The sequence below is a fragment of the Balaenoptera physalus genome, assembly GCF_965194825.1.
Source record: "Balaenoptera physalus genome assembly, chromosome: 11".
NCBI lineage: Eukaryota > Metazoa > Chordata > Mammalia > Artiodactyla > Balaenopteridae > Balaenoptera > Balaenoptera physalus.
The window spans coordinates 7,467,239-7,492,082 of NC_138896.1; the positions used below are offsets into that span (position 1 = coordinate 7,467,239).

Below are 24,844 nucleotides of genomic sequence, written 5' to 3' on the forward strand. Positions count from 1 at the left end.
AGGTACAAGTAGACAAAATAAAGGCAGGGGCACAAATATCAAGAGAAGGGTCTCAAATAAATATATGTAAACTTACCCTAATTATTTCTTTAAATGGAAGTAATGATAGCCAAAGTAAAGAACATACTGTGATTTAAACACACACACACACACACACACACACACACACGCACACATCGTGAAACAAGGGAGGAAGTTTGCCTTATGGCCTTCTAACTCTGTGATCTTGGTCAAGCTATTTAATTCTACTCTGCTTCAGTTTCCCCTGTTAATTGGGAATAATACAATAAAACCAAAGGACTGTTACTATATGAATTAATGAGATGAAGTTGATTGAGCCCTTAACACAGAGTGAGGAACATTGTAAATACAATAAATTTTAGACAGTATTATAAACTTTATTAGGCATTATAATGGGGGAAAAACTAATGGAGGAACATATCAGTTACGCTAAAGAAGTATTAGTGCTACATGCCTATATCACTAGTATTTACCAAAAATGGTAGTAGTCATGTAAGGGAAACTGAGAAAATGGTCTTAAATAATCCACAATAATATACTTGATCCAAATGAGTAATATTAAAGATATTAGATGAAACAGAAGGGACCCGAAGTGAAATTAAAACCCATTTTCCCAAATTGAAAGACAGTTAAACACAGATTCAGAGAGGGCCTAGAAAACCATCCAAGAATAATGCCAAAAGGAAGACATCACCTAATTGCCAGATGTTTAAACCTGAAAGATAAAAACCTTATTTGGGAAGGGGAGGGTGGGACAATTTCAGAGAGTAGCCTTGACATATATACACTACCATGTGTAAAATACATAGCTAGGGGGAAGCAGCTGTACAGCACAGGGAGATCAGCTCCGTGCTCTGTGATGACCTAGAGTGGTGGGATGGGGGGGGGTTGGAGGGGGGCTCAAGAGGGAGGGAATATATGTATACATATAGCTGATTCACTTTGTTCTACAGCAGAAACTAACACAACATTGTAAAGCAATTATACCCCAATTTAAAAAAACAAAACAAAACACATTTTACCAGCTGCAAATGAGGGAGAAAGGCTTAAGAATTCAAAAAAAGGAACATGAAATTCATTTTCTGAAATTTACACAAAGAAAACCAAGAGAACTAGAGCTATCACCACAAATACTGTAACTGAGGAAGGGCATCTCTGTGAGTACAAGTGGAAACTCTTTGTTTCTAAACTCAACATGAAACAATGGCAAAGAGCAATAACAAACCAACAGCAGCAAAGATGAGGTCGGGGGGTAATGTATATCTGAGGACAAATGAAAACTGATGCCTTAAAAAAAATAAGAGACTTTTAGAACCTGAACAAACGGCAAGCTTAATGATAGAACTTTAAATGCTTAAGTAGATCAGATAAAACCATGTGCAAGATGCAGAGAACTTGAGCATCCCCTGAATCACCTCCCATAGTGTGCATTTTGCTCTGCCTAGTGTTTACTCGCCCCCATGACTCTTTTCCTTGCCTTCCACCCTAGCCTTCCTTCTTTTCTTGACCAGGGCAAGATCCCTCCCCGCTAAGAGCCTTGAACCTGTTGATTCCGTGCAGGACACTCTTCTCTCAGAAGAGCTTGACCCCTCACCGTCCAGGTCTCAACGCAAGTTCACCTCTCATCAAGGCTGTTTATGGCCATCCAGACTAAAGTGCCAAACTTTATCACACTTATCCCTTTTCTTTTTCTCATAGCACTTATTCGAAATTCCTTGCTATTTTATTAGTTTATTTATTATTTTATTATTAGTTTTTAAAGACCTAGTTTTTCCGAGCAGTTTTAGGTTCACAGCAAAATTCAGAAGAAGGTACAGAGAGTTCTCATATAATCCCTGCCTCACCCAAGCACAGCCTCCCCCATTGTCGACACCCCTCGCCAGAGTGGGACATGTGTCACAGTTCATGAACCCACACAGACACCTTTATATCTCTTAATTAGTTACTTTGACTTTATCTTCTATATCACTCACCCTTAGAATATTAGATTCATGAAAGCAAAAACCTTGTCTGGGGACTTCCCTGGTGGCACGGTGGTTGAGAGTCTGCCTGCCAATGCAGGAGACACGGGTTCGAGCCCTGGTCCGGGAAGACCCCACATGCCGCGGAGCAACTAAGCCCGTGCGCCACAACTACTGAGCCTGCGCTCTAGAGCCTGCATGCCACAACTACTGAAGCCCGTGCGCCTAGAGCCCGTGCTCTGCAACAAGAGAAGCCACCGCAATGAGAAGCCCGCACACCGCGACAAAGAGTAGCCCCCGCTCGCTGCAACTAGAGAAAGTCCGCGTGCAGCAATGAAGACCCAACGCAACCAAAACTAAATTATTTTTTTAAAAAACATTAAAACCTTGTCTGTCAGGCTCACCAAGCCAAAAACAGTACCCCAAATTTTAGTGTTTTAGTAATATGTGTTTAGAAATTGAATTTTTAAAATTCCTATGATGGCTCTTCTTCACTTGTTCCTTGACTCACAGAAATTGCTTTGGCTTCTTCTTTCACTCTTCTTTTCCTGGGCTATTACAATCTGCTCATGATTGTTCTAATTTTTTTATTGGGCCTTCATTCATTGGACCTTGCTCCATACTACTGATGAACAATTTTTTTTGAGAGACGAAAATATAATCAACTATTTTCTTACTGACACTGACTTAGGTACAGGGACTCCTTGTTGAAGATAGTGTACTCCAGTTATGTGATCATTTCCTTTCTTCCCTGAGGATCCACCAAATTTACAGTAAGGAATAAAAAAGGAACAGTCCGACATTTACAAAGAGATTAGGAGGCGCAGTAAACCTGAGATCAACACTATCTAAAACAACTTGCTTGATTCCGGACTTATTCTGAGCCCACCAGTCAATGAAAGGCTTTGTTCCTCCCCAAATCCTTTAAAGAACCTTGAATTATGAAGGCAGAAGTGAGTGAGGAGCAGAGAAACATGCATGGTTAAGCTTGGCTGACTGATATTTTATGAGCCTGAAAATCAGAACTATAAACTTGATAGCTTTCTCTAATTCCTCTCATGGTCTCAAAGCTGGCTACCCACAGAATCCACAAACTAACCAGAAGGTTACTTGGTTCAACTACTTGGTTCTCCAAATTTGCGGCTGTACTGTGAGTCAAAGCCTCTTGAATATCTCACTGACACATTCTCCAACTTCTGATTTTATACGTGCTATGGGGGCTTAGTGGGTAATTGGATAATAGGTTTCTCATTTTTTTTTAAAAAAAAGTATAATATTTACCAAGCATCTCAAATATTTATGAGGCAGAAAAGATCTTTTCTGGTCTCTGGTGTTCAGAGGGCTGCAGATAAACCATCACAGAATGTAGATACCCATCATATTTTTGGAGATTTCCAATAAACAAGATAAAATACAGCTCCATAGAAACCCCATGTCACAGAATTTACTGTGCAACAGTCAATTCTGTATAGAGTTTCTCCACATTGCCACTACTGCTAGTTTGGGCTGGATAATCCTTCATCGTGGAGGACTATCCTGTACAATGTAGGATGTTTAGCTCATCCTTGACCTCTAGATGACAGTAGCACCCCCTGCTCGCCAGTTGTGACAACCAAAAATATTCCAGACATTGCCAAATGTCCTCTGGGAGGCAAAAGAGCCCCAGTTGAGAACCACTGGTATAAACTCATCAATTTGGTGACCTTGAAGAGTCATTGGGAAGACTGGGGTAGTGACCATTTCTGTATTTTGCAAGCACACACCTACTTTCTAGAATTATGCTTCTCAATACAAGTAGTCACTAGACACACGTAGTCTTGGAGCCCTTGAATTGTGGTTAGTCAGAATTGAGTTGTGCTGGGAACATAACACAGATGCGAAATTTCAAAGACTTGGACCTAAAAAAGTAAAGCATCTCATTAAAAATTTTACATTGATTACATGTTGAAATTAAAAAATTTGGAATATATTAGGTTAAGTAAAATATATTATTAAAATCAATTTCAACTTTCTACTTTTTAAATGCAGCTACTAGAGAATTTGAAATTACAAGTGTGGCTTGCATTGTATTTCTATTGGGACTGTGCTGTTCTAGGGAGAAAAAGCACTGTGCATGTGAAGGACTTTTGTTTCTCATTAAGCCAACAGTATTTGAAGAAAGTCCATGGTGTGTGCCTAAGGTTGCATTAGTTGCTTTTGGCTACATCTATCTGAGGTAAATTCGTTGATGCCAAGGGTTGTAATTTCATTTTGCAGATAGAAAAGTAGGAGCTAAAGAGATAAATCACCTAAAATCATTCTCCCAATTGTAAGGCCAGAACTAATTAAATACAACTTATTGCTCCCCATCCCCAAATAGTTTTTAGTCACCAGATATCTTTGTCCCTATAAAACAACCAGTATTTTCCTTCTTCCATAATTATTATAGAGATAAAAATCAAATTCCAAAGAGAACAATTTCCAGACACCTTAAGACAATAAAGCCAGCATTTGTTTGAAGAGAAAACAAAAACAAGATGGGAGGCTCAAAAGGCATTACTTTGTATAATAATTTAATTAATATCATGTTGAGAAAAGAAAAACATTTTCCATCACTTTTGACTTCCTTTTGTGGAGACTTATGCAATCTGTTGTAGTCACTGCAGGTCTCTTGCTTTTTTTAACGCATGCTGGATTTGCATAATGTGCTATGATGCCTCATGGGCACTCACTTAAGATCAACTGAGTTAATTTGCTTTCTTAACTCGGATTTAAGTGTTTCATAGGCACTAAACTTAAGATCAACTGAGTTAATTTGCTGGCTTAACTCAGAAAATTACAATCATGGTTGTCCCATTTTCTTTTAAGCATAATTGTAATCATGGTCATTTGACTAAGCAGAGGTCCAAAATCCGTGCCTATTCTTCACCAGTTAGAAGAGCCAAAGACACAGGAAAGGAAAAATGCCACAAATGAGTTACTTGTGAACAAGAATGACAGGTGACAACTATTGCTAAAACTAGTAAGTTATGTTGAGTAGCCATGGTCCAACGTTTTTCTAGCCAAGAGGGTATAATCTGCTAAAAGACTTATTACCCTTTCTAGGAGGCCACTCTTATATTCTTTCACAGTACCCGGGGTATCTGAGAAATGTTGCATGCCTTTGAAAAAGCAAAGATGACACCCTGATCAAGAAATATGCAACTGAGACCAGCAGAAAGCAAGACTGCATGGGAAGGCTCATTTCGGAGAAAGAGAAGAATTCAGAAGAGGCCTCCTAGTGCATTTGAGTGTGGCATCTCCAAGAGAGGCATTATACATCCACCAGACTATGTGATTGGAGGAGAAAGCAAGGCTACCAGCGTGGGTATATATTTATTTATTCACATTCATTTATTTATTCATTTGTTCTCCCATTTTTCGAAAAACATGTGTCAGGCACTGTGTTAAATGCCCTGGGTTTCCTGGTAAAAGGAAGAGATGAGTAGGTAGCAAGAGGCAATAATCAATACCAGACAATTACTATATTTAAAAATGTTTGCAACTTGAATTTGAATACCCACAAATGGGAATGCTGAACTGTCTATCAGAGCAATATAGTACAAGTGTTTCCAAATGTTGCTTTATGCTGAAAGAAATACTATATCCAGCCTTTTGTGTTACGAGTACCAATGGTCTAATTCTTTCACCATTTGCTTATTCATTCATTCAATAATTATTTAATTCAATTTGTTTTCCTGAAGATAGTTAAATTGGTCAATGTGTCTTCCTCTTTGGTTTTGATAGAAGATACATTGGCATGAGAAGATCTGCAGGAATTAATAAAACCTGCTTCTTATTTTCCTTATATCAATTGGATGAATTACATCAATTCATAAATTTGATTTTTTAAACATAATACATTATGAAAGAATATGAGAACTTGATGAGTTGTGCCTAGTTGAAATTGAATGGATTATATCGACTCATAAATTTGATTGTTTTTAACATCATACACTCATGAGAACATATGAGGACTTGATGATGTGTGCCTAGTTGAAATTCCTCGGCTTTCAGCCACGAGCACGTCTGACCAAAACAAGCCAATGAGTCTATTCCTATTCATCAGATAGCTCAGCTTTGCAAACTCTAACAAAAGAGTTTCTTCCATATTTCCTTACAATGCTGACCTCTCCTTATTCCAATATCCGCCAAACCATTTAAAATTCCATAAATGTTCAAAGAAGCATGTACCCCAAATTAGAAACACTATTCCAGTTTCATTCCTCTAGCAGATATTATAGAAGCCAGATTTTACTGTTGTGGTGTTTGTAATTCAGGGTTAGTAATAAGCAATGAAACGGCACCAAGTTGAGTAAGTCCAAGGTAAGATTTGATCTGCAGGCGTGGTGCTTCTTAGAAGTGGGTTCTAGTGAGAAATGTGACTCATGCTAATAAAATCAACTCCAGAATTCAGTGCTCAAGGCTCTACTAGGCTAAAATTCCATTTATTGCAAATTGTGCTATTTCCAATTTCTTTTAGTAATAAAATGCATGAATAGCCCAAAAAGGCTATAAATAGTCAACAATGCCATGAGCTTTTTATCAGAAGCTCTAGTAGAACGGAGGGACCAGAGCTCTCTGATCCTGTTCTCTCTTCCCTTGGGCAATACTCCACAATAACTCATTAATCATTAATAATTTCTTTGCCCATTTAGTTTCAATGAATACATAAATCAGCTGTTTACTCTAGGATGAGACATGGGAAATTGTTTGAAGCCAAAATTCTTTTGGGCATCGGCAGTATGTAAATTACATCCTCTTCTGTTTGAACGCTGAATAAATAAAGGAAAAGAAGGAAGAAAGGAGAATAATAAGACTCTGAATGGTAGGTAATTTGTTCTGTGCCTTTGTTTATCTAATGTTGTACTTTTAGGTTGGTTCAACGCCATGTTGATAAAACAAAAGAAAATGATGCTTACTGACTTTTGACGAGGTTCAGTGATGTGGCATACTATGAGGGTGAACAGTTTCTGTGTTTGAATTTCATCATTTTATTTTTTCCTAAGCTGTTCGGTAGTTCAAACATAAAGTAGTTTAAGTAGACAAAGACAGTAGATGTTATCTTATTTACTGTCCTCAACACTATATTGAGCCAACCTAAAAGCACGACACTAGATAAACAAAGGAATACACAGATTACCTAAGGTTCAGAGTCTTATTTTTGCCAATGCTTTGTCAAAATAAGATGTTATTAGAAAGACGGTAAAATGCAACTAAAATGACAATAAAACAGACAGACATAACACCATCCAATATAAAATATTTGAAGAGTACGACCACTTGTCGCTTCAAAACAAACAAATCCAATGATTAAATGACTGGTTTCATGTATACAAAATGCAAAAATAACATCTTTCAACTTTGACACAGTGTGAGTGTTACTTTCTCACCTTGGTAGCTTGTAAAAATGCCATCTTCAACAAGATCTAACATAGTATAATCCCTTCTGAAAACCCTGGGGGAATTATGTAATATAAGTAATTCAGGAAAGTGTCAAAGTTTTATTTCTTCTATCCCTAGGCAGGTTCAAAATACTCTTTAAAATTCCTCACTATCACCAAAGTTTAATTTATGACTGAGGAGTCTTCGAAAATCCTACCTGTCTCTCGGTTCCAGGCAAGGTTTTCCAGTTGAAACTGTATCTCTGACTCTACTGTGGTTTCTATAGTGACAATTGTGTCTGAGTTTCATGGTGAGAAGATCTTTGGTACATTCAACAGTACCGGAAGTGAATTCACTGTGCCAATGCTCAGTGGCATTGGTAGAGCCCTGTGACATTAAAGAGACAGATTCTCTCTGAAAATAATATTCCTAATTTTATCTTTTCGGAAATGAGTACAATTATAGCAAATAAGAAAAAAAAAGAGTTTACAATAGATGTGTTTGATTCCAGGTTTATTCAAACAGACGAATAAACCTCCCCTCCTCACCAAGAAAATAGAAAAAAAAAAAAAATATATATATATATATAAATGCATGTGATAGAATTTTAGAAACAAAAGTTGGAAGATATCTTTGAGATTATCTAATCTGCTATTAATAAATACACAGTTAAGCAAAGAGAATATTAAAGAAAAAAAGATCATTTCCTGCTTCCTGGGAATATGCACTACTGAAACATCAATGATCCCTGCATGAGAAATAGGCAGAGACAGGCATCAAGGAAGGCAGGGTTTTTTTTCTCAGTTCCAACACATCGGAGGTAAAAATTAATAGGCAAAGTGTATCAAAAAAACAGATGCTCTGCTGAAAAGCCCTTCAGGCAGAATTGCGTCAGCTGGCTTTCTCTGGTGAGGCAGGACTTCAGCGACTCACAGAATAATTGCTACATACCCCAGCTGAAGCATTTTACTGTACCTGGCTTTAGGCTCAGGCAACCATCCGTTGATGGGGCGGGGGGGTAGCCATGGGGGCTAGAGTGACAGCCAGAAGATGCATGTGACTTTAGATTATGTTCCTTTTAATTTGAAAATTGCCATCTCTCTGCTTCCTAAATGATCAGAAACCTCAACAATTCCTTCCCTCGCTTTTTAACCTAAGTGAAACAGTGACAAGCATTATTTGTAGAATCGTAGGACTCGGAGAAAGGGTGTGCTATAATTCTTAAATGTATAATAAGTGGATATGTCAGTAAAAACCACAGAAATGCTCAGAACGTTGTAGCTGAAAAAAACAAAAGTGATTAAAATAATTTCCACATACAGATAACTTATGATGAAATTAACAAGGCAAAAGAACGCAAGGATATTATGAAAATTATTTTAACCTAAACAAAAATCTTTTTTATGTCTCCCATAGTATAGTAGCATTGCCTAGTACGGTGATTCTCAAAATATGGTCCCTAGACCAGCAACATCAGAGTCACCAAGGACCTCGTTAGGAATGCAACTTCTCTGGCCTCTCCCAACTAACTGAGTGAGAACTCTGGGGCCAGAAATCTGTGTTGTAACAAGCCATGCAGGTAATTCCCTTGACTGCTAAAGTTTGAGAGGCTCTGGCCTAGTACAGTTCTCAAATTTGGGTACAGTGTAAGGATCACGGGATACACATTAATATTTCTGATTCAACAGGACTCACTCTGCAGAAATTTGGACTCAGTAGATATTTTTAATCACACCCTTTGTGATTTTGATCCAGCAGGACATCTGACCACAAATTGGCAAACACCGGCTTAATATTTAAGAATGTGGTAAACCCGGTTAAAAGCATACAATGACCATTTCTTATCTCTAGGCTAGTTAGCTTCTTGGAGCCTGTTTGCTCATTGTAAATAATAATGACACCTATTTTGAAGGATGGTAGTCAGGATTAGGGGAGATAAAGTATAAAATTGGCACAGCAGAGTGCCCGGCACAAGGCAAGTGCTAAGGAAATGATAACTTAATATGGCTTATCAGTTTCCACATGGTTGACTGTTTATCGTAAATGCCTAAAATTATCAATAGCCTCTAAATTAATCCAACAGGGTAAAAACCATTCAACCCATTTGTAGACATCTCTGGGCCTCCTTGAAATTCAAAAGAGATACCAATTCACTAGTCTTCTCCAAGAAACAAGAAACTATCTAACGAAAACACAGAAGATTCTGTTTTCTGTAATTTTTTTAAAAAAAAATCTTTATTTCAAATACAACAAAATACTATAATAGTTAAGAGCACAAGCTATGTTCCAGAATCCCTAAGTTCAGACTCTGGCTCTGCCACTCATGGGCTATATGACCTTGGTGAAAACCCACGTACCTTGGTTTTGTCAGGAGTAAAATGGGGATAATAAGAAGTACTTACTTCATGGCATTGCAGGGAAAATTAAATGAGTTAATTTAATATATGTCATGGACTTATGATAGTGCTAGGTATAAACCTTCAACAAAGATTAAATATAGTTATTACCCAGAAAAATCACCAAAGATAGTTTTCTATGTACTGATTATGGTACATTTGGAACCCAATTCAAACTTGAATTTTTGTCTTAGTGATTCAATAGAATTACTAGTAAGGTAGCAATGTTTTAATTATGAATAAATGCAGATTTTTAAACTTTTACATCGTTAATACTGAGTACACATTTTAAAAATGAGAACACCTTCTTGTTTGCCCCTAAAATGAAGATTTGAGTAATGCCTCAGGTCAAGGGAACTATGACGGCATTGCATTATCTACTGTTGAGTACTCAGGAGTGACTGGAGTCCCATTAGCGGATCTGAATAAAGTGTAAAAGAAATTCCCCTCTAAATATATGAGAAACCATCCTGATGACCTAGTTTTTAATTAAAATTTTACTAGATATGTAAACTCTGGGAGAATCAAATGCACAGCTTCACAACTGAAATAAATCCATATTTGATATACTTACGATATCTGAAAACCTAAAATACTCTGACAGTAAGCCAACAATAGTGAAAAATAACTTGTAAGCAAACTGTGTAAAGAGAATCAGCCACCATCGTGCATTTGCCAAGAACACTGTATATAATCCCAGATAACTTAAGAAAAGGTAACCTCTTTGCAGTTTAGAAACCCACAAATTTTTGAAGACCTGGTTCGCCTTCAAATACGTCATATTGGAAAGTCAGCCATGGTAAGTTCTCTCAACGTTTAATCCATAAAAAGAAGGTGTGTATTATCCTCCATCTTGTTTCTTATCTTAAATAAAATATCTGATAAACCTTAAGAAGCATAGTTCATTGGGGCTCCTTCTAAAATCAAGCATAAGTCTTGCATTATATGTTTTGAGATATGCATAAAGCAATAACGTCACAGCACCCACTTCTCAAAAGCTCAGTCACGTTCCACTTCTTTATGCAACTGATAGTCTTCGAAGAGTAAGATGTCAACAAAGACTTTCTTTCATCTTTTGTTGAGAAAATTGCAATCATATCATTACGTAGCATCAAGTCTTAAAATTGGTCAATTGTGGTCTTTTTTTTGCAAGAAACAGGTTCTTAAAATGTAGCCTATCAACACTAGATTATCTGCAAGCATCCTACAGCAGACTCAAGATGCAAGTTAAAAAAAAAACCAAAACAGTTTGTATGTATTAGAGGGCATACTGAGTTTTCACATCTACTAGTAAAGTTAAAACGTTGAAAATAAATATTTGCCTAGAGTCATTTTTCACTTTTATTCAAGTGTTAGGGTAGAGAAGGATTGGGTAGAAATAGAGTTTAGGTTAGGTCTAAGATAATACTAGGCAAAATTTCAAAATGAATCTAAATTTCCAGATCCCTTCTTGAGTTTGAACTGTATGAGACTGACATTTTTGTAGGTCAAAAAAGAGTGAATTTTGGCAATTTTTATGATTCAACCTTAATACATCACAATGCTCTCTCTCCCAGCGTACAGGTGCCAGTTGCTTTTCTCTTATATAAAGCCCCAAATCCCAGTTGCATCACATCACACTGGCTTGTTGGCTTTCAAATCCCTCATACTCCAAAATCAGCTATCACCTGCTCCAAGTAAATTCTTAAGCAGAGGAAGTTTACATAAAGTTAAGGAATTTAGTCCATGAGGGAAATATTTAGAGATAGATGGGTCTTCCGAGAGTACTTAAATCCAACCTTATACATATTCCCATATAGGTCATTACAGAGTATTGAATAGAGTTCCCTGTGCTATTTAGTAGGTTCTTATTAGTTATCTATTCTGTATATAGTAGTGTGTGTATATGTCAACTAAAAAAGAGTGGATATATGTGTATGTATAACTGACTCACTTTGCTGTACAGCAGAAATTAACACAACATTGTAAATCAACTATACTCCAATAAAAAAATTAATTAAAAAAAAGGAAGTTTGGCATTATGCTCAACTCAAGTCTTTCTGAGGAGGAATGGATTGGATAAATATCACACTAAATTATTATTTTTATAGTGATTTTAATTATCATTATTAATTACTAAGTATATCCTATATACCTAATCAAAAAACAAAAACCATATACATAACCAAACTCTCTACCCTACATACCTACAAAAAACAAATACAAAAACAAAATTATTTCGCTGTAGCTACTAGCAAGCCTGCACATTATAATAATGGAATTCAAGCATATACCTATAGAGATCACTTCTATTTCAACTGAAGTCTAGGAAAATTGTTGGCAGTTAAAATATTTATTTAACTCAAGAGTTCTTTGGGTGATTTCTTTTCATTTCAGACCTATTCTTCCAAGTGAGCCTAATTCAAACTTATGAACATGTCATGGATATAATATTTTTGATGTCATTTCAAGTTTCTGTTTCCTTATCACTAATCCAATTCCTCTCTGCCCGGCCACATTTGCCATTATTTTGTATGAGATTCAGTGTAGCGTGATGACGAGAAGCCTGGACCCCAGGCCTGTGGAGGTTTGAGCCCTGGCTGTGCCACATAGCAGCTGTGTGGCTTTGGGGAATTTACTTGACTTTCTGTGCCGCAACGTCCTCTTCTGCAGAGGAAGGCTAATACTATTTATCCCATAGGGATGTTCCAAGGATTATGTGAATTCAACTAAATGAGCTAATATTTGTAAGTGCCTAGCAGAGTAACCGGCCTACAATTCAGTGTTTGTTAAATAAACTGTAGCCACTGGAAAAGGGGGAGGGGAAGGAAGGAAGCTATGACCTAGGAAACTGGTCCACCTGGGTCAAAACACTGAAAAAGTTCACGCTTTCTAGGAGAAAGAGGCCAAAGAAGTAGGGAAATCCTGTGCCATATCAAGTCCTAAGCCTCAGAAAGGAGAGGCATTTTATACAGGATGAGAGAAAAGAGAAAAACGAGGGTGTTATTGTTCCAATAACCAACTTGCCCGGTGTTATCCCCACAGCTCAAAGGAGCCATCGTTAGGCATGGAGAAAGCTTAATGTACTCCTCCTGTGTCATACTTAGTCCTCACATTGTGTGTCCGTGACCCTGAAATTCCTGCTTGTATTTTTCAGGGGTGGAGTGTTGATCACTGGGTCTGGTTGTAAAGCTTTTCAGACAAAGTTGTTTTAGTAACAGGGTAAAGGGACCATGGAGACAAGGCTGATCAATCATCAATAAAGTGGGGGTTACCAGGGGTACCCCAGTGAGACAGTACAGTGCCGAGAGAGTTGATATGGGGCCACATTAACGAAGTACATCAGGTTTGACCAAGTCAAGGGAGGAGAGAGCACACATCACTGTAGATATCAGAGCAGACGTGCAGAGTCCTCAGGGACAGAACCAGACAAACCACACGCCAGGGGACACCAGCTCTCCCACCTCTAAAGACCAACTCCACCATAACATGTCATTTCTCCAAACCCCCCAAACCCACATTGAAGGGGAGCAAGAGGAAGGAAAGAGTAAATGAAAAACTAACTTGTCCAAAAATGATTGAACTACCCAAGAGGCTGCTTAAAGTTTTGCTAAGTTTACCAAATTAAATTCAATTTCATTTTCTCCACTACCCAAAACAGTGGGGCTCATGAGGAATATTATATTAGCTCTGAAAAATAATGAAACTGTATCTTGTTTGCACTTTTGACTGTACCAGAGGTAAATTGCTCACCCTGCTAAAAACACAATGTGAGAAGAGCGCATTTGATTTTGAGACTAATTTGGACCTTTTAAAGACGATTTTGTTTCATAGAACTATCTGTAAAAGGGAAGACCATATAATATAATGTCCAGAGCGCACACTTTGGAATCTGGTTGCCTTCATTCAAATTCCAATTCTATCCCTTTCTTAGGTGGGTGCCCTAGGGCAAGTTATTTAACTTCTTGGTGTCTTAGTTCCTGCACCTATAAAAAGAGGACAGCAACCTTGCCTACCTCACATGATTGCTGTGAGACAACTCATGCCCATCATGATAGCACTGCTCAAGCAAAAACTCGAAACAGTGCCTGGCACGTAGTATGTGCTCAGCTAAGATTAGCAATAAATACACCATTCAGTAGAATTGTATGGGTCAAAAGAAAGTGGATATTCAACCAGCTAACATTTAAAGAAAAAGATTCTTCCAAACTGCCATTTGACAGGAATATGGAGAGCCCTCTAGCCTGACTTTAAGTGGCATGCATGTGGTTAGACTGCTCTTTTAAAATTATCCTTTCACAATTTATGTCCAGCCTAAGCATGTAGTTTATATGATTTTTAACCTTAAATTTACACAGTGATTCTGTAGAAGTGGAGATACGGGCAGGTTCTTTAAATTAAATTACCTCTTGGAACCAAATGACTCGGAATAACTTACTTTGAACTTAGAAAAGCAGAAAAAATGGGATTGCCATTCATTATTTACCTTTTATCTCTCTAACCATTAACCCAATGGTTAGAGCATTGTCTTCTTAAGATCTGGGAACAAACAAGTTTGAATGACAGGTGGTTGGAAGAATTTTACAAACTATTAGCCTTGTTTATTTGTTTCCATTTGATAATGAGTCTGCTAAGAGTCATTTGGTAAACATCTATTGATTGCCTACTGTACTTTTGACAATATACTAAGTACATGACGATGGGAGAAGTTAGGGGAGAAGAGGGAGGTAAAAAGAAACAGAGGATGCGTTTGCTACTCTCGAAGTTCTCATGGTTTAGTTCTAACCCTCTCCCACCCAGCCACAAGCCAAAGAGAATGACCATGAAACAATATATGCAAAATAACATTGTAAAAAAATGAGTAAATATAAATGCTAAGAGGATATGGAACACAGAAATAAAGGGGTAGAAATTATTGTATAGAGTCAAGATACGTTTATATAAAATTATTTATTTTCTTAAACTTTATACCAATCTTAAAAGAAAAGTGGCAAGATATACATTGTATGTATGACATCACATATATATGTGTATATATATACACATATTTATATACACACATACACACCAGGACAATGAATTGGCCTTTCTGTTTTAAAATCTGTTATTTGGAGCAACCTCCAGAAGAATGGACCTCATTCCAGAAGACTATAGGAAACCAATGCTGTGCAATTTACTTCAAAAATGTACGAATTCAAATCTAATTTCCACTTTCCTTATTTTTTTAACCATACTTTCTCTCTTTAACTTGCAATTCACATATTGATGTTATCTGACTCCAGTGTAGATATATAAAATAGACTTTGTAGGCTGCATGAACAGTGAACAAAGATGAAAGCTCAGTACCATACATAAATATTTCTAAACTATGATATAAAAGGAGAATACTGAGAAACATAATAAAAATGCACTATTAATAACAACTCAGCAAATAATTATTGCATTTTGTTGGTTCGAGATTTAATTTTACAAAGTAGCACTCTTCAGACTCTTCCTGATCATGTTCAATGACCATGTCCACTATCTCGAGGGCTAACTCATTCCATTATTTGCTAGTTCTCTTTGTAAGAAAATATATCTTTATACTGAGCTCACATAGCCCCCTCCAATTTTAACTTGTTGATTCCCTTTAACCAAACAACATAAATTGATTTTGCCTAAAATAGTAGCCAACACAATGGACATAAAATAATCAGAATAAGAATTTCACATTATTGAATGCTTACCATATCCCATAGAACTAAGTATTTCACCCATATCAAATTACTTAATCCTCACAATAATCACATAAGGTAACTATGATTATCGTCCCCATATAACCACTGAGAAAACTCAGGAATAGAGTTAAATTAATTTTCCAAGGACACATGGCCAGCACTTTAGCCACAGCAAGCTCTAACCTCAGACAGTCTGATTACAGAATCCACTGTGCTGCCTCATCAAAATAGTTAAGCAATAAGACCCATGGCATATTTAACAGGCCTGCATAGGAAGTATTACCACATGCGCCCCCCTCCCTGTGAAGGAGCATTTCGAAGGTCAGTCTAAATCTGGATTCTGTCCTGTCTGCCAAAATAAATCAAGATTTTAAACTAGTCATTTTACAAGCATGTGAGGCAGAACATGAAAAGCTAAGGCAGAGGCAAACACAGTGCAAATGAAACAATGCTGGTTTCCAAAGGCAATAACTGACACCCATTAATTTGAGAACTGCAGTCTTCCTTACCTATAGTTGATGAGGGCATCTTCACTGAACACTGAGCTTTGAGCAATTGCAGCTGCAGAGTGCAAGAATTCCCTATAAACACTGACAAGAAGCAGAAAAAAAGGGAAATGGTCATCTTAGCACTGACCAGTGAGACACAGTAAATGTTTGAACACATTTTACTTATGGAGTGCAGGCAGAACTCAGAAGCTGAAAGAATAGAAATCTGAAATAAGACAATCCCTTAAGCAACATTAGTTAAAAACTTCACCAAGCTCCTAGTGAAAAGGAAATGAAATCAGTCAGTTCAAAAATATAGTTTTTATAAATGGTTGCATATATACTTATGTTAAAAATAAATGCCAAGCTACCCTTAGAGCCCAGCAAGCAGTGACCCAGCCCTAGGTCTAACTCATTAGAGGGCCGAGTTCTGGGAGTTTCTGGCTGCACTTTCCTTCAGCCTGAGTTTTAGAAGAAAGATGTGATAGAAGGCTGCAGCCAATATGCACTGGACATGTTGTACAAGCAAATGTAAACTTGTATGTTTGTAAATCACCAAGATACACGGATTGTTTGTTACCACTGCATTACTTAGCTGACTGATACAATTAATTACCTTGGATGTGAATGCTGTGAGTCTGGATGTGAAGGAGGAGAGAGTAGGAAAACTCTTCTTTTTCCCCCTTTTTATTCTTCTGGATTATTTTAATTACTTTTTAATTATTATTATGGTATTTTATTTTTCTACCAAAAAGCTGGTTTTAAAAACATAGTGTGGATTCAGACGTACTCAGTTAATAATTTGACTTTTTTATATCCTGCACTAAACAACCATTTTAGGTATTATTATATAGCTGTCTAAAGCAGGGAGACCCTACCCAAGTGAAAAAATAATAATAATTTTTCCTGATTATTAAAGTAATACCTGTTGATAAAGGAAAATTAGAAAATACAAAAGACCTTACAGGACAAAATGCAAATCATCATTAATCCCACCATCTGGAGATAACCACTGCTTTGGTAAATTAGTATTTGTATGTTCTTTCTCTTATGGTTTCTATTTATATAATTACAAATTGGCAACTTTTTGTAATTCAATTTTGCATTCTACTTTTTCACTTAACATTATTTTCCCAAATCATACAATATTTTTTGAAAATATATTTTAATGTATACACACCCTACCATTTAATGAACATGCAATTGTTTATTCAGCCATTTTCCTATTATTAAATGAAAAATAATGTGATGGGATCATAATTGTGGCATAACCAAAGAATCAGATGAATGCAGACAAAGAAGCACATAGTTCTATTTGGGAGAATAAAAGGCAGCTTTAAAGAGGTGGTGTCCTGTTAGACGGTTCTGAAAAATGACAAGAATTTCATGTGTGGACTAGGGAGGCAAGGGCATTGCATGCAAAGGAAATAGCTTGAACAAGACCATCAACACTTAAAAGCACATGAACATTTTACTAACGTCAAGTACTGTCAAGGAACAAGTACACTCAGACCGTGGTGTGAATGATGGTGAAGAGGATGAGTCTTAAAGGAATCGTAAAGGCAGATTGTAAAGGGTCCCGCGAACCATTCTAGGCAGCCTAAAGTTTATCCTATGGGCAAGAGGGAGGGACCAACACTTTTAAAGAGATGTGGATTAGATCCATGTTTTAGAAACACATTGCACAGAGGAAAGAACACTGCTTTTGGAACCAAGGGACCCGTTTCCCCTGAGGCAAATTTCCCCATATGTGAAATTATATTTCACAGAGTTGCTTTGAGGATTAAGTGATCTGAATTAGTAGGTGCCCAGCAAATGATACTTATATGTGAATTGGCTACAAGTGCAGAGCTTGTCTTAAAGGAGGAAGAAGGTAAAAACCGGGTTCTAGAAATACTAATACTCCAGGCAGGAAATGGTAACTAAACTAGGAAAATGGTGGGAGGGAAGCAAGTAACCAAAGGGTTCAAAAACGTTTCAGATAGGACTAAAAGACAGGACTTGATAACCAGCTGGATGTGGGTCGTGGGAACAATGGAAAAATGGAAATGAAATCATGGAACGTTACTAGAATGACTAGTGAACAAGAATAGAAACAGAAGGAAATTCTACAGAGAAAAAAGTCTTGAAACCTTGAGCAAAATTAAGACCATGTTTCCATTGGCTATATTAGATGGAAAGTAAAGTTGAAATTGGGTGAATTTGATCAATATCAGTAACATAGATAATTCAGGCACTAAAACACTTTTCTATCCACAGTTCCAGGATGAAAGAATTGGCAAGGGCAGTAATTTATCTGAAAAAATTTCATATTTTGGCTTCTGGATTTTGAGGTAAGGTAAAAATGAATATCAAACATCTCAAGCATGGTTTGCAAGATCAGTATTCCTTACTTTAATCCTCCCTTCAGGGACTTCCTTGGAGGTCCAGTGGTTAAGACTCCATGCTCCCAATGCAGGGGCCCCGGGTTCAATCCCTGGTCGGGGAGCTAGATCCCGCATGCCGCATGTTCAACTAAAGATCTCGCATGCCTCAAGTAAAAAGATCCTGCACACCGCAGTGAAGATCCCACGTGCCGCAACTAACACCCAGCACAGCCAAGTAAATAAATATTTTTTTTTGAAAAGCCTCCGTTCACCTACTCCTTGGGGAAGGTGTTTGATGTAGTTGTATGAGTATGGCAATAATACATACATACACGTACACACAGAAACACATATGTACATATACAGACACACATATGTACACACAGAAACACATATGTACATATACAGACACACATATGTACATACACAGAAACACATATGTACACACACAGACACACATATGTACATACACAGAAACACATATGTGCATATACAGACACACATATGTACACACACAGAAACACATATGTACATATACAGACACACATATGTACACACACAGAAACACATATGTACATATACAGACACACATATGTACATACACAGAAACACATATGTACATATACAGACACACACACCTACTATATAGACTGATATATAGGCTATATACATTTAGGTGATATGTGTGTATATAGCCTGAGATATATATGTATATATATGTGTGTATGAGTTTCATGAGCATGGCAATAAAACAAAAACTACGAATAGATAGATGGATGCATAGATACATATACACAAACACATCCATGTACAAACAAACATACACACAATATATAAACAAATATTTACTATATACTTATCTGGTGTATACATTTAGCTGAAGATATATATGTGTACATATGTGTGCATATATAAACTATATTAAATTAGACAAATATATAAACTCTATATTAAGTTATGTAAATATATAAACTATATATATTAAAAATTGCATAGGCTTGAGGCCAAGGACTAAAAGATTTCCTTACTTCTATCCCTCTGTGCCTGCAGAAAAGGATGAGGAATTCAGACTCATGAGACTGGTCTGAGCATCTTGAAGCTGCTATTCTAGAGCAGCTGTGTCCTTTACACAAGGGAAGCTTTCCCCTTGTATCCTAATTGGGCATGAAATCTGACTCACCAGCACAAGTTATATTGGAGCGGCCAACAGAGCAGCTGCCTGCGAAACCCCTTGAATAACCCTCATCCAGTGACTGAAATTGATGTGCAGGGAAACATGGGGCCCACGTTAACCTGGCAGATGCTACAAGGAATTCGAATCACCTCAGTGCTCACCAGGCACAGCACTGAATTGTCCTAGTTTGTCTGCCCTCACAGCTTTTCAAAGGCCAGAAGTAGAACAAGAGCCCAGATATTTTTATCGTGACGGTACGTTTCGTGACAAAATATTGGCATGGTAAGTGCCTTTTTACATACCAACTCATCCCGTTAGAGATTAGAGAGGCACGCTCCTAGTGAAGAGTTTGGGCTCGGGAGAATGTGATCCACTGAAGATGTGAAGATTGGCATCTCACTAAACCACCTGTGGTTAGTGTCTATTACTGGCAGGTCCCTGCCAGGCTCTAGGCAAACATTCTGTACTGAAGGCAGAATCCCATAGTGCTTAAAATTGCAGGCTTTGGAATCAGACCATCTAGACTCAGGTCTAACCATTATCTCTGGGTGATGCTGAGCAAGTTACTTAACCTCTCTGAGTTTCAGCTTTCTCCTCAGAGGTCACATATTATTTTTAACACATGGGATTGTTGTGAGTTAATTAATATAGTGGATATAAAGTGCCTGCTATGTAGAAAGAGCTCACTATTGATACTAGTTGGCATTATTTTTCATTAAAACTGTCACAGAGTCAAGATTGGTTTTAGGAATACAGGGGGACAAAAGCGAGGGATCTCTTACACAAAACTATCTCCCCTACTGACATACATTTCCAACATTAGCAATTCCTCGTTTTTATTTTTTGAAAACATTTCATTCTTAAGAACTCATTCTCACAATATAAACCTCTCTTCTGTAGACCCCAGATAAAAGAAATGCGCTCATTTGTATTCTAGAGACCTGAGAAAAAGAAACTCCATTCCCCCACATGCTACTTTGTTCCAAAGGAAAAGCTTGGACTTTGAGGAAATGGGTTTCAACATTTCTCAGGATGTCTAATGAAAATTATTGATTTATATTCCCTTCTGATCACTAATTAGAGTTCATGCAACTTAATGACCCAGCTTCTCTCCAAACTACTTATCAAGATAGGGACACCCTGAGAAGCTGCAGATGCTTCTCATCCCGGTAAGAGACTAAATAGTCATGCCCTGAACACCAGAGTTACTAAGAACAGGGAATTCTGGTGAGTTTGATATGGAAAAGCCTATTTTATTTTTTTCAATAATTGTTGTACTGAAAATCATTTCGACCTTATTCAACACACAGATATGGACATATGTCTTGATGGTGCTCCGTAAATCTTAGTGCTCTAAGGAACGTCAGAGAACATCTAGTCCAATCTCTCAGTTATAGATAAAGAATCTGAGGCACAGGAGAGTTGAGTAATTGTTCAAGCTCCACAGCTACTTCATAGCAAGGTAGAGTTTTAACTCAAGTTTCCTGAGCCTCCCTGTATTGTGGTCCCGTTTTGATTTTTCTTTAAAGATTCCTGATGTTGAAATGTCTTTGGTTCTCAACGAGGGATTTGGATTCTGAACATCTAGGCATTCGGGGCAGACATGACAGGAGATTGAGCACAGTCTGAAATGCCCGGGTTACATCCTAATACTAAAGCCCTCATACGTCTCTGAGAGCCACTTACCGTATGTCTCTTTCTCCTAGAAGTGCAAATTGTGGCAGACGGCGGGGGATCCAGTCACCTAAAGAGTTGGGGTAATAAGCTTCTCGTTAAGTCAAGCTGTCCTCAATGGTAATGCCCTAATGACCCGTAGGAGTTGATGCGCTCCTAAAATTCCTTTCCTTGTTGCATTTTCTTGGGACTGTGTGTTTGGAGAAAACATTTTCTGCAAGCAGATGTTTCCGTACTCTTAACTAGTCTGTCCTCAGAGGGGGTCCTCGTACACCAGGGCTCCTGGGGACGTTCCAGGAGAGTCCCAGGGTCAGAAGCTGTGGTCTCAATGCCTGTGGGGAGATGGGGGCAGCCCATCCTTAGCAGAGCCTTCTCTTCTCACCCACCTGCGGGCCCGTTCGCCTTTCCTGACCACAGTCTCAGTAGGTTGTCCACATATATTGAGCCCTCACCTCCACCGTTATCACTTTGTTCCCCTCCTGCTCAACCCTATTACCACCGATCTGTCATGGACTACAGAGAAAAATAAATTATAATTGCTCTAGCCTTCACAACAGCATGATGGACTTGCCTGGTTTGGAAATTGCTTAACTCAGAAAATGGGCTCAGAGAGGAGCAAGTGTACACAGGTGAGAAGGGAGAATGATACTGGGGTGCGTTATAACAGGGACCACCAATGGCAATGCCGCGAGGCAGCCAAAGCAATTACTGCCTAATGGTTTACATGAGAAATACACACACACACACACACACACACACACACACACTCCACTTCACGTAGGCTTACCTGCAATCAGATTTGTTTAAAACCAGCTGATGGACTTGGAGGGCATAATGCTAAGTGAAAGAAGTCAGGCAGAGGAAGACAAATACTGTATGATATCACTTGTATGTGGAATCTAAAAAATACAACAAACTAATGAATAAAGCAAAAAAGAAGCAGACTCACAGATACAGAGAACAAACTAGTGGTTACCAGTAGGAGGAGGGGCAGTATAGGGGTGGGGGAGAAGGAGGTACAAACTACTGGGTGTAAGACAGGCTCAAGGATGTATTGCACAACACGGAGAATGTAGCCAATATTTTGTAATAACTGTAAATGGAGTGTAACCTTTAAAATTGTATTAAAATATTTTTAAAAATCAGTTACTCTTCATTCCTTAAAACAAATTAAAAACAACACTCCTTGATACAATGTAATCTCATATGGATAAATATTAAAGAGTTACTTCCAAAATTTAAGACAATTCTCTTGTTATTAGTAAGGTATCCTTAAAAACAAACAAGCAAAACTTTTTTCATACACACCAACTGAGAAATGTATTCAGGCTTAGGGCCATCTCTATGCATGTTGTACTTTTCAAATGTCTGCCCTCGGGAAATTCTCCCAGCCCTTTTGAGTAACTTATCCATAAAACTCCTTTCCCTTTTCTTGTCATTCATTAACAAGCTTCATAAATGGAGTGACAGTCCTCCTAAATTAAGTACTGTATATTTCAGGCTAATTTTATGTTTTTTATCACAATAGCAGGGCAGTATTAGCAGCCTATTATTTTGTCAGCTTTCTCATTTAGCAAAGCAGCTTCAATTTATTAACAGTGAGGACTGTGCATGAATCAATATGTTTCATTGGGCAATGTGTCATTTGTTAATCGGATATTGATGAGATTATTGACGCACAGCTAATTAATCTCCAGCCCACTGCCAGCCTTCATATGTTTCCTTAATTATGTCCTTCATCTTAGTCTCCTGGCTTGGGCACCCAGACGCAGGGCTATAGACAGTGAGTGAGGTAAGCTGTCAGAGGCTCTTTTCACACATTTACAATCCCTTGGCTGTGAAATTATTTTCTTAGTTGTAAATAGGTATCAAAGAGATATTTAATAACATTTGTCAGCAGATTGATATTGATTGGTGCGGGCTGGCTTCAAATCCAGCAGCCATGGAATTTTGCCTCTGAAGGAGGTTATTAAAAAAGAGAATGCTTAATTAGTGATCAGCAATTGCACGAGTCAGTTGTCATCCGCCCTCTGGAATTCAAAAATTGCTCTTCTATGGACATTGTTTGTATAGCCTTGGTTCAATATTTCAGGTCACTGTGTTTTCTTTTTCACTTTAACTCTTTATTGCCACCTTTCTTAGCCATGGACAGCATTTTTGGGGATAGAAATTCAGAGAGGACCCAAATCTCTTGTAGTTTTTAAAACTTAATGCAGCCACGATTAAGTAACAGTTATAATTCCACTGCCTGCACCTAACCAGAACCTAAACAGAAATCTTTATATTAAAAGAGTACTTCACTTCCCCTTCCCGGACTTCTGAGTCAAAGTGGAAAGTGCAAGCTCCCATCCTATTCATTAGTTCTGCCCCTCTTTGACACGCGATAGCCATCCTGAGTCTTAATTTACTCATCTGTGAAATGGGACAATGATTCCTGATTTAACTCACTAGATCATTCTGAGGTTCCATGAAGTCCTGTGTGTGAGAACACAGGATTTCTAGGATGCTAGCCGATTACTAGGTGTTATTTGTTCTGGTGTATTATTTACAAGCATCCCAAAGTTCATGTCGAACCCGTTGGACGAATGTAATAGATATGTGATAATTAGCTTGTTATTCTATTTCTGTCCATTTATTAATTCCTCACGTAAGGTCACAGGGCATCCCTTGGCAGAGAGAGCGAGCGAGTTGGTAGCGGGTGACAGGGGTTAGACAAACGCTCCCCTCACTCATGGTTTCCTCATGTCTAAGATGCGAGAAGGAACAGCTCTCCATGAAGCTCCTTTAGCTCTTCAACAAATCTAACATAAAACATCCTTTCCTAGACGTGTGGCTTTTAATAAGGAACCCCTGATGAAAACGTACTTATTTCAAAGGGGTCTTTAAGCAATTAGAGTTTCAAATCCAGAGCTAGACTTAAAATCAAAACGCATGGATTTCCCAGCTTCTGTTCCTCACTGTGAACATTAGATAATGATGTCCACTCTTTCTTCTTAACTCATAGAGGACTACTGAGTCTAGCAGGGAGCAGTTTCAATACTTCTGTGATTCCTTGACCAAAAACCTTCTCCCTCGCCATAGTGTATGTATGTATGCGACTATGAAGATGATTTTTTAAAAAGGAAAATAAAAAGATGAAGATTAAGAAAAAGGAAAAGAAAGAGAAGAAAGATGTGAGCCAATGAGAGCTGATTAGAAAATTCCCCTTCTCATAGCATTACATGAAGCAGGTATTTAAAGATGTTAATGGTTACATGGATGGCACCTCATTTTTCACCGGTGGTGCAGCTATAGGCTTCATAGTGCAACTATAGAGTCTGTAAATTGAACTAAATGGCTACCAAAACTTTACTTGTATGTTCTCTTCAACATACGGCCTTGCACATAGTAGGTGTTCAATTAAGGTGTTTTAAAAAATTGATTATGCCTCTATGGACATCTGGGAAAATATTGTTCATGAAAACGAGGTAATGGTCAGCATCTTAAAAGCAACCCCAGGGAAGACTTCAGGCAATTTTTTTACTCCATGTCGTTCATATAGATCAGGGTCAAGAGAGACACAGAATCAGTAAGGTGTCAAGAAGACAGGATTAATATCACTTTATTAACTTGATCTTTCCTGGCACAAAACGAGTCAGCTTGTCCCTCCTTAAATGCTAGTCCTT

At 37.8% G+C, this 24,844-nt stretch overlaps 1 protein-coding gene across 1 annotated transcript in view; it reads right to left on the reverse strand.

Annotated features, from left to right (window-relative positions):
- Positions 1-24,302, reverse strand: part of LOC309638155 (uncharacterized protein) — a 343,672-nt gene extending 319,370 nt beyond the window's left edge. Inside the window, exon 1 of the mRNA XM_082413765.1 lies at positions 19,360-24,302. The gene's annotated coding sequence lies outside the window, so the exon portion shown is untranslated. The remainder of the gene's footprint in view (positions 1-19,359) is intronic.
- Positions 24,303-24,844: the final 542 nt, after the last annotated feature.